The sequence below is a fragment of the Anabrus simplex genome, chromosome 2, assembly GCF_040414725.1.
Source record: "Anabrus simplex isolate iqAnaSimp1 chromosome 2, ASM4041472v1, whole genome shotgun sequence".
Classification (NCBI taxonomy): Eukaryota; Metazoa; Arthropoda; class Insecta; order Orthoptera; family Tettigoniidae; genus Anabrus; species Anabrus simplex.
This window is the reverse complement of record NC_090266.1, coordinates 55272127-55282624: the sequence shown is the minus strand read 5'-3', so window position 1 is coordinate 55282624 and position 10498 is coordinate 55272127.

The following is a 10498-nucleotide window of genomic DNA, read 5'->3' as shown; positions in this document are numbered from 1 at the left end:
ATAACTCGGTTGCCGATGCCTTATCTCATCTTTTTGATGATCACCTCTTCCATGACTCTGAAATTTATCAACTTCACGTAAATTCTGTTACGCCCATTTCGTCTTTGATATAGATGTTGATTCTCATAGGGAATCTGAAATATTTGTCCCGAATGAGTAAATTTATAATACCAATATAAATGGTCTGTTATTGGACATTATAAATTTTTCAGCTAACTCATTCCTGCTTGCGAGCGTTTTGCCCCTGTGTGCTTGGTTGGGCTCATCAGTTGGTACCTAGCACACCCACCATGACGCTGGCTAGTGCCTACTGTGGAGGCCACTGCATATGCTACTTGGAGCCACCGCCAGTGCCAATGCACAATTTATATTGGTATGATAAATTTACTCATTTGGGACAAATATTTCAGATTCCCTATGGGAATCAACATCTATATCATCTGATGGCCAAGCAGGCATCGAATTTTGGTAATGAGACAAAGCCTCTCATAGTGCATTGGCACTGCCGGTGGCTTCAAGTAGCCTACGCAGTGGCCTCCACGGTATGCACTAGCCAGCGTCTTCGTGTGTGTGCTAGGTACCAACTGATGAGCCCAACCTAGCACACGGGGGCGAAATGCTGGCAACCAGGAATTATTTAGTTGGAAAATTTATATTGGCATTTCGTCTTTGACAAATTTTCCCCTGTCTTTCAGTCTTGTGTAAATCACCAAAATCGTGACTCTTATCGTCAACAACTTATTAAAGATCTCTTTACCCCTAGTTATTCCGGTCCCTTTTGTCTACAAAATGAATGACTTATTTTTAAACCCACTCCCAAGGCTACTCCTCGTCTTGTTCTTCCTTCTGATTTACAATCCATGGTCTTTAAATACTTTCATAATTCACCTGTTTGGGACTTTTGGGATAGCAAAAACCTCTTCCCGCATGGCTTCTCAATTTTTTTGGCCTCGTATGAAGAGAGATGCTAACACTTGGGTACGTTCTTGTGAGCTTTGTCAGAAGCATAAGCCTCTTAATCACCAACCTTATGGCACTTATGCTGCTTTTCTGGCTACTTTTCCCGCCGAAAAGTTTTATATCGGCATTCTAGGACCTTTAGTTAAAACCTCACAATGTAATTCCTACATTTTCACTCTATTGATGGCTTTTCCAAATTCCTTATCGTGCGTCCGTTGCACAGTATATCTTCTCAAATAATTACCAATCTTCTGCATAATCAAATTTTCCCCATAACAGGTCTTCTTAAAGTTTTGATTTCCGACAACGCTACCATTTTTACATCAAAGCCCTTTTATGATTATTGTTTTTCTAATGGCATTAAAAAAAAAATCTGTATTTCACCTTATCACCCCTAAGCAAATATCGTTGAGCGATACCGTCAAAATTTGAAATCTTTCCTATCTATCTTTCACTCCCACGACCATAAATCTTGGGATAAGGTATTACCCCAATTTGTCCTTGCCCTTAATGCTACCTGCCATCATCAGAAGTGATTAATGATTATAGTACCAGATTTGTTATTGTCCTGTTATTATTATTGTAAGTATAATGTATGTTTCTGACACAATTAAATAAATAAATAAATGCTACGGAGAATAGCTCTACATCTTATACTCCCACAAAGTTGTTTCTCGGTCATGAATTGCACACACCATTGGCTTTAAAATGGAACTTGTCATCTTTGCTTGATACCCCTCCTCATTTACTTACTCACTCTCAATTGAACAATGCTTTTCAAAAACTGCTTCAGGCTTGTGATTTGCATAAAGAAACTTGTAACTCTTGTGTTAAGGCACCTACCTTCAAGCGTTTTGATCTCGTTTTACTTAAGTCTTATCCCATTAGCTCTGCTTCTCACAGTATTTCTGCCAAGCTCTCTCCTTGATGGCTTGGTCCATTTCGGATCCTTTCTTTTCCTTCCCGTACTACTGCTCTTTTGCAATCCATCTCTTAACCCTCAAGATATTAAGAATGCTCATTTTTATCTTTTGAAAAAGTTTTCTCAATAGCTTTGTGGTGGGGGGAGAGGGTGATTCTGTGCCTCTCGCTCCTTGTCCTTGAAAAAAAGTTTTTTCCCCCCCACTTATTGTTCCCCCTGCCGGCCCCGTGGTGTAGGGGTAGCGCGCCTGCCTCTTACCCGGCCAGGTCAGGGATTTTTACCTGGACCTGAGGGCTGGTTTGGGATCCACTCAGCCTACGTGATTAGAATTGTGGAGCTATCTGATGGTGAGATAGCGGCCCCGGTCTCGAAAGCCAAGAATAATGGCCGAGAGGATTTGTCGTGCTGACTACACGACACCTCACAATCTGCAGGCCTTCGGGCTGAGCAGCGGTCGCTTGGTAGGCCAAGGCCCTTCAAGGCTGTAGTGCCATGGTTTTTTTTATTGTTCCCCCCTTTATAATCTTTGGTCTATATTTGAAGGTACTTGACCGCATTGATATTTCTGTTTGCTGAATATGTTTTTGCTTGTTTACTCACTTCCCCTCTCTCCACCTATCACTTTCATGCCTCGCTCCAGTATGATAATCTCCCCCTTATGGGTCTATTTGGGACTTTTCATGGGATTTATGAAACTTAACTTTTTCGTGAAGCCACAAGTATTTTGTACTGTTATATTTGGTCCTGACCATATTTCTTCATTCCTCCTTTATATTTTTTTCTCTTCCCATCCTTTCCTTCATACATTTGCTGTCTTCATTTTTCTTTTTCTTGTTTCCGTTCCTTGCTGCTATCGACGACCACCATCATCACGTTCCGGGGAAGGCGCCTACCCAGGAGATCATCATGGATTTCTACGAACACCCATCCTTCGGATTACCTCTGGAGGCAAGAGTATAGGTCATGTACTCTCACCGCTGCATTGTGTGACTTGAGACTCTACTTTTCTTCACCTACCGTACATGTTTCGTCATCCTGCTGTTCTGCATTCTGCGAGCCGCATTCTGCGAGCCGCCTGCTGCGATGCGTCGCATCTATTCAGCTGCAAGTAAAAATGATGTTCCCATTCGACCCATCATAAATAGCCGAAATAGCCCAACGTACAAAACTTCTCAGTTCCTCCAAAAATTCCTTAAGAAACACTTCACATTTCACAATAAACACCCTATTAAAAACTCAATAGAATTATGCGAAACTTTAAATAAATTTAATTTGCAGCCTAACCACATAATGTGCTCATTTGACATTACCAATATGTTCTCGAACATTCCCGCTAAAAAAACTATCGAAATCATACGAACTAATCTTTCTAAACACAGCACCTTAAGTCAGTTAGAAATAGAAGAATGCTTACAATTACTAACTTTCGTCCTTCATAACAATTATTTTACGTTCAATAATAAGATATACAAACAAGAAGGTCTAGCCATGGGTGATCCCATTTCGGGAATACTCGCCGAAATTTATATGGACAACCTCGAAAATAGTAAAATAACAAACAGCATTAACGGTTTGTGTCTTTGGCTACGCTATGTCGATGACACACTAGCAATAATAGACAAAAGCTGCAATAATAGTGAAGACATACTAACTTACTTAAACAGCCTTGACAATTGCATCAAGTTTACTAAAGAAGACGAGGACAATAATATCATCAATTTTTTAGACATTACAATCACCAGGACCTTAAACAATTTCGATTTCCAGATTCACAGAAAACCTTCATTCACTCCCACAACCATAAAACAAAATTCTCTTCACCCACAATCGCACAAACAAGCCTCATTTTACAGTTTAGTGTACAGAGCGTTAAAAATTCCCATGTCAACCGTCAATTTAAAAAAAGAAATAAGTACCATAAAAGAAATAGCTGTTTTCAATGGATACAATCCCTCAATCATACAGAAAATAATCAATAAAGTGAAATTGAAATTGGCCACAAACCTCTCCCCAATAAAAATTAATAAGCCTAAATATGCATCATTCACCTACATTAACCCCATTATACATCAAATCGCTACCCCTTTAAAAAAACATGATATTAGGGTAGCCTATAAGACCCATAATTCTAATCAAAAGCTATTTTTCAACCACAATAAGATAAACTCGGACAACAATAAATTTTCGGGCTCTGGCATTTATAGACTGAAATGTGCTGAATGTAACAGTTCATATATCGGTCAAACTGGGAGGAGCTTTGCAATTAGATATGCAGAACATTTCAATGCCCAAAAGCACAATAAACACTCAGCCATGAGCATCCATATGAAAGACACCGGACATAGCTTTACCACAATCGAACAGGATCTCCAAATTTTAAAAAGACTAGATAAAGGCAGGCTCATGACCGAGTTCGAAAATTTATACATTTTTTTGGACCAAAAATATAATAAGAATAAGAATTTAAATGATCCAATAGACAACCGAAGCCCTCTTTACGAACAATTAATATTTTCGCTCAATAGTTTAAATCTGAAAGACAAAAGACTTGTTAACATCCTCAAAACAAGCTCTCCAAGCACCCCCACTAAGCCGCTCAACTCATCACGCCCCTATTCTCCCTCCAATACACACAACTCCTCCCCAAGCGCCAATCACATACCTACAGCGCCGCCTTCTCAAATCCACTCCCCTCCTCTAAGACGTCACACGTACAACACGAGGAGCAGGACATTAGCGACAGTCAGTGCTCCACAAACCTCCTAACAATTAGGCAACAGCTCAACAGCTTTCAAGGTAAATTTTTAACTTTCACATTTTTCATTTCTCAATGATTTCCCGTTTCTTTTCTTTTTCCGTCATTTCACTTAACTAATTAAGACAAATCCTCCATTTTCAGATTTCCCTCACATGTAGGACAGCTCAAACACCGGATTGCACTGCACAACATTTTTCGACCGTTGCCCATTCAACCAACAACTGACCTTCCCACACTTCAACAACAAAATATACGCAAATTTTTAGTCAACTAGGAAGAACCTAATGATGTTTTTAACTATCTTCATTTGAAGCTGGTGTTGTTTTAACTCTGTCTTAGCACAGCCTCGTTTTATAATCAACAAAAGCTGTTCACTTGCACTGTGCACTCCATTCAAATAGAGAGTGACCAACGGAGTTTGACTACCTCATGAATCCTAGGGCGAATTATTTTGGTTGGAGCCAAATTACAAATAGTCAAATTGGAATGTTTCACCTCATCATTTTTAACAATTAGAAATAAGTGTACAGTAATTATAAATTGTGTTTTATTTTGCCAACATTTGTATATACTACGCAGAACTACCATCGAACTCAATATCATACGGACTTTGATTACTTCCATTTTTATACTGTGCATATGATAACCTCATTTTAATATTAAGAAACCACTAGCGTATTTTACTATGTGTAACTAGTCTGTTGTTATTTTGTTTTGGATAGGACTTTGTACGTGTTTTTAATGTATTCTTTCTTACAAATATTGCTCATAATTTCCAACCAGACGTCTGGTTTAATTTTGAGGTACTTTGATATGACTGATGATGCCCCACATGGAGGGCGAAACATGTCTCCATTTTAACGATGTTTAACTAAAAATGTTAACATCCAGTAATGTATTGAATAGGTTGGAGTCCAATAAATTCTTTTATATTATTATTATTCTATTCAGCTGTCCGTCTATTCACCCGGCTGGCTCTTCGTTTGCTGGGCATGGTTTTGCTCCCCTCCTTCCTCTGCTCACGTCACGTATTACGTCAGCTTTCTCACATTTTCTGTGTTCGCTACCGTCCGCCTATAAAAGCTCATGTTGATCTTCTTTGTGGCGACTTAGGATATGAGGTGATAGTTGTGTGGAGGGTTTTATTTGTCCTTGTACAGCTGGACTGTACTACTTCTGGTCTATGAACTGGTTTTTACGACGAGGTGGCTGAGCAAACAACATGCACACAAACTTTTGAATATTTGAGCTATTGGTCTCGCCCCTCTGACTTGACGTACAAAATTTCATTTCAGTAAAAATTCTTTTGAAACATGGACTTACCGGCGAGTTGGCCGTGCGTGTAGAGGCGCGCGGCTGTTAGCTTACATCCGGGAGATAGTAGGTTCGAATCCCACTATCGGCAGCCCTGAAAATGGTTTTCCGTGGTTTCCCATTTTCACACCAGGCAAATGCTGGGGCTGTACCTTAATTAAGGCCACGGCCGCTTCCTTCCAACTCCTAGGCCATTACTATCCTGTCGTCGCCATAAGACCTATCTGTGACGGTACGACGTAAAGCCCCTAGCAAAAAAAAAAAAAAACATGGACTTACTATTTTGGTAGCATTTCAAGCCTTGTAATTCCTAAATTTTGGAAAGTGTTGCGACAGTATCTTCAACTATGGACATATGATTTTGAATTTGATAATGGGTGTCTCGTAGATCGTTGGAAGGTTGTATCTATTTTGTGGGAACTGTCAATAATTCTGAGTGCACGGACTTTTTCATGCTCTCTCCTCACCTTTCCACTGTGTCATTCCCTTTTGATCCAAAAAAAAAAAAAAAAAAGGAAGAAGTAAAGGACCAAAAGTTAGAAAATGATAATGTTTGTTTTAGATCTGTCATTAATTAGTTGTGTCATTCACACTGATTTTGTATAATTAAGGTTATTGCAAAAGAGATTGTATTGTGGGATTCATAAAATTGTGTCTCACAAATCCCAACTCTTTCTAGCTTTGGCCTGTTTTACCATTTTCTCATCAACATTGGGGCAGATCTAATTGTTGTTCCATTTAAAATGGTTTGTTTTACTTCGACCCCTTGTAATTGTAAGAAGTGCTTTATTACTTGTTTTTTTTTTTTTTTTTTTCTAGTAGTGGGGTTTTTGTTGTTCCTCAATAATTTTTGTACAATCCTAGTGATTTTATTCACTCCGTATGTGTACTCTAGGTATTATTACAATCAGTGTTTGTCCTTCAAATTTTGTACCTTCTTTTGGGTTACTATCTTTAATCTATTTGTGCACTTTCCTACTGTAATGCAAAGCATGTTGTTTCTTATTGTGTAAAAGTAGTAGAAATTCTAGTCAGGATCACTATTGTGCCTAAGCATTTTGAAACTACTTGCTGAATGGCCTTGTTGGTCTTGGATGTTATAAGAAATTGTTTCTTTTGAGTATATATACATAAAAGGAAATTTGTAACACTTTACTTTAATCCTGTTGTTATAACTAAATTTTTCGATAGCAATTATGAAAATACATATGCTCTGCCCTTTAGTTGTTTTCAAAAAATTGGGATATTTTATTTACCCTATTCATCCTAATATCTATGTACCTACCACGACTTTACCTTCTGGATTCGCCCCACAGTATCGCTTGCTGCGCATAGTGGACTCTGCTGTCTGGCTGTATGGTATTGACAACCTTATTCGGAATATAACTGGTATTATTATTATTATTATTATTATTATTATTATTATTATTATTATTATTATTATTATTATTATTATTATTATTATTACTAACTCAAATTTCATACCCGACAGGGTTTATGTGTCCCTTGTAGTGCCCTCCATTAGAGTGTGTATTTGATTATAATAAGTTTGAAAAGCCAGAAGATGATGTCTAACATTATTATTATTATTATTATTATTATTATTATTATTATTATTATTATTGTGATTTAATTGTCAAATCCGGTGTTCTTATTCGATACCGTTGTTGGTTTAATAAAAGAATGCTGTCATATCTGAATTTTTGTTCTTCTTTGATTATGGATGGAATAGCCGCCCTCTGTTGTGTACACTTATTCTAATAGGGACCTTTCTATTCTGAATGTTTGTTGATGTATAGATGTTTCTTCAGGTTTGCAGATTGTGTTTTAGAGCGTCTGCAATGAAAGGAAAAGTGTATTTTAGTTTTCAGAATATGTTAATAACTATTGTAGTGGAGGCCACTTTAGATGCTCTACTTCCCCTTCGTCGTTTGTGAGGTTGACTGGTTGTGTTAACTGTGCTGGATCGACTAACTGACACTAAGCTTGCACTCCTCGTATTGTAGCTATGTGAAGGTTTTCGGCGGGAGGTGTTTAGGGGAAACAGGGGTGAGCGTAGCATTATGTTTGTATGCAATCGGAGAAGGGGAGTTGGTAGGGGAAGATTGGGAGGGGGTTGTACTTATTACTGTAGGGGGAGTTGCATAGGATGATAGTTTAAAAATGTTGTTAAACAACCGACTGCCATTTATCCCCTGTTTCATAGTTTTCATATAGTTTTCTGGCATTAGTGGACCATTCTTTAATGTCCCATGCTTTCAAAGCATGTCCACGTGCCTTATGCCAGTTTACCAGATCCAGAACTTCTTTAATTGTATGGCAGACTGTACCTTTAGACGTGCTTATGTGGGTGGCAAGGTGTCTTTGAGTTCGTGGATTTTCCTTCAGGACAGCAGCCGTTACCTTCTTAAAGATGCTTTATTGATTATTGATTAGGTGGAAAACTCATCCTTCATAATTGTGTGCTTAAATTATCAGTATCGACAATGAAGCTGATAGATTATAGTTCTTAATGATGTCCGGAGTCCTGGAGGGTCGAACTCTATTCCGCGGCAGTTTTTTCGTAGTTGTTGTTTTTGGTGGGAAACCATTCTGTTGTAACTTGATCACATTGCCTACAGAGGACGTATCAGTGTTGAGACCTTTCATTTTACACTGTTGTGCAGTCCTTGATTATGAGAAAATAGCATCGGAATGGCCAACAATGTAGCCTTGCTATATACAGTGAAACCTCGGAATACGAGTAACTTGGTCTACGAGTGTTTTGCAAGATGAGCAAACGCTTTAAATAAATTGTAACTTGATAAGCAAGTGAGATTCTTCAATTCGAGCGTCATGTGGGCCTACGATTTCCCCTCCCCTGTTCGTTTGTTGAATGGATGAACAAGGTCTTTGGTCCTGTAGTGAAGAAATACCTTTCAGAAAATAATCTACTGCTCAAATTCTTGCTGGTTATGGACAATGATCCTGCTCATCCTCCAGGCCTTTAGGCCTTGAGGATGACTTAATGGTGGAATTCAAGCTTGTTCAGGTTAAGTTCCTTCCTCCCAACATTACTCCACTACTCCAGCCTATGAATCAGCAAGTCATTTCGAACTTCAAGAAGCTATGTACCAAAGCACTATTTCAGCGATCCATAGCATAACGGTTTGTGTTATTAGCTGCCGTCCTCGGGGGCCCGGGTTCGATTCCCGGTACTGCCAGAAATTTAAGAATGGCAGGAGGGCTGGTGTTTGGTTGAAATGGTACATGCAGCACACCTCCAACGGGGGTGTGCCTGAAGAGAGCTGCACCACCTCGGGATGATGACACGAGTTCACTTTCAGCGATGCTTCGAAGTGACCGAAGGAACAAACCTTACCCTCCGAGAGTTTTGGAGAAATCATTTCCCCATCGTGAACTGCCTGAAGATCATCGATAAAGCCTGGGATGGGGTCACCAAGAGAACTCTTACCTCGCTTGGGGAGAGCTGTGGCCTGACTGTGTTCTTGGATGTGACTTTGAGGGGATTGTTGGTGACAATGAGGCGCCGATTGTCGATGAAATTGTGTCCTTGGGGAAGACCATGGGGCTGGAGGTGAATGACGTGGACATTCAAGAGCTGGTGGAAGAATATAGACAGGAACTCACGACCAAACAAACTGATGGACCTGCATCGCAAACAACAAGAGGAGGTTATGGAGATCTCGTCCGAGGAAGAGAAGGAGAAAAAGTCAATGGAATCTCTCACTTCAACTGAGATTCATGAGAAGTGCAAAATGTGGGAAACGGTGCAAAATTTTTTAGAAAAACACCACCCGAATAAGGCTGTAGCAGTGCGAGCGATGAATCAGTTCAAAGACAATGCAATGCTACATTTTCGTGAAATCCTCAAAAAGAGGCAAAAGCAACAGTCATTGGACAGGTTCCTCGCTAAAGTTGCACAAGAAGAAAACAATTCCAGTGAGCCAACAGATAGCAGTGATTCCGTTAGTGAAATTCGTGCTACACAGTAACTCTTCTCATGTCACCTCTCGTCTCCCTCACACCAACAACGATTCTATTGTAAGGAAAAGTGCACTTTAATTTGTTTTACGTTATATTTTGTTTTAGAAATGTTATGCAAATAAATATTTTTGTGTCGAGGATGAATCATCTGCGTTTCAATTGTTTCTTATGCGAAAACTTGCTTTGATATACGAGCGCTTTGGATTACAATCATGTTGCTGGAACGAATTATGCTCGCAATCCAAGGTTCCACCGTATCTGCAATTCGGCAGGCCTTGAGGCAACAATGGTATGATACAACTGTATACGACACTTCCCTAAATCACAATGACCAGACAGAACATAAAAACAGCATGCAGCTGCTTCCAGGAGCACCACGTGATCTCAAGGTCATGTCCTATATTAACTGGGGCAACACTCTGTAATGACAGGTAAAAGAACTCCTGTGGGACAAAATTTCAGCCCCTTGGCATCTCCGAAAAGCATCAAAATTATTTAGTGGGACATAAAAACCACTAACTTTATTATTAATCAGAATACATCCGTTTTTGAACTGG